This window comes from Penaeus monodon, unplaced genomic scaffold (genome assembly GCF_015228065.2).
Source record: "Penaeus monodon isolate SGIC_2016 unplaced genomic scaffold, NSTDA_Pmon_1 PmonScaffold_2775, whole genome shotgun sequence".
Lineage (NCBI taxonomy): Eukaryota > Metazoa > Arthropoda > Malacostraca > Decapoda > Penaeidae > Penaeus > Penaeus monodon.
This window is the reverse complement of record NW_023657433.1, coordinates 20,806-22,500: the sequence shown is the minus strand read 5'-3', so window position 1 is coordinate 22,500 and position 1,695 is coordinate 20,806.

Here is a 1,695-nt window from a genome sequence, read left to right as displayed (position 1 = left end):
ATTATTATTATTATTATAATTTAAAATTTTGGATATAGGTTTCCTACTTTTTTTGGCCATAAGGTTTAAAAGCTGATTAGCAGAGACATTTTATTCACAGAATATGATGAACAAAATGAATGTTAAAAATTTACTATTTATTTTAATATTATCTTTTGGTGGATAGAATAAAAATATTGAAAATTTTTTTCTGGTAATTTTTCTTACCTTCTGGAATTTTTTTTTTACCCACAATTTTGAAAAAAGAATAGTAACAAATTAATCAGTATGATAATTATTCAATAAAACATTGCTCAAAAATTTCTTCAGATCACAGGGTTTAGAATAGTTATTAAAAATCTACATAAAAACATTTATAAAAACAGAATTTTAACACTTTCATCATCAGGCATTTGATTATTAGCTAAGATCTACAGCTTTGTTTATGTAATAAAAGCTATAAAATTTTTAAATATATTATATTATTTATATTTAAAATTACCACACAAGAATTAATTTTAAAGGTCAGGAATGGTAAAAATAAATTGGGCAGTTTATAAAATTATTTGATACCAAAAATGTCTGGGAAAACTTTGTACTAGATATGACCTGGTAAGCCAAAATTCTCTCTTTTCCTCCAAATCTTCCTGCTTCTCCACACCCAAAAAGAATAAACACATTAAACAAGAAAAACATTATGCAAAACTCAAATCCAAACAACAACCCCAAAAAACCACAAACAAAAAAACCCCCACAAAACACCCCAACACACAGCAACAACAAACAACATTAAACAAAGTTGAAAAGAGGGGACAAATATGTAGTGTGTTGGGTGTTAAATAGATGCCCAAATTTTGATTTTTTATAATGTATGATGGATACCAGATAAAGGCAGGTTTACTTGGCATCCCCGGGATCTGCGTAAACTCCTACAGTTTAAAGTGGGTTAGACACAACAAAACAAAAATATGTACAACAATGCACATAGCCCAAAAAAAACCACACAGCAGATTCAACAAAAACAATAACATAAGCAGGACAACATAAGGGGGAATAACACCACAAACAAAAAACAAGCAAAAAACAACATAAAAAAACACACACACACCACAAAACACAAAACAAACCACACACCCCACATAACCCACACCACATACCCACACACAACACACAAACACACACCCATACACACACACACATCCCAAACACCACCACCACACACAAACCCACCACCCACACAACAGCAACACCCCCACACACAAACACACAAACACACAGCAACCCCACAACAACAATACCACACTCACACCCCAACACCCCACAAACCACACACCCATACCCACAAACACATACACATCTACCCCCCAACAATACCCACACAACAATACCCCCACACACACATACCACACCCCCCCACACAAAACCCCCTCCCACACCCCACAACCCCCCACAAACACAACAACCCCACACAACACAACCCCCCACACAACCCCACAACCCCCCCCCCCAACCAAACACACAACCCCCCAAAAAAAACACATACCCCCCACAAACACAATACCCCCCACAAACACACACATACACCACACATACCTCACACACACACACACACACCACACATACCACACACCCACACAACACACACCCCCCACATACCACACACACACCACACACAACACACACACACACAACACCACACACACACACACATACCAC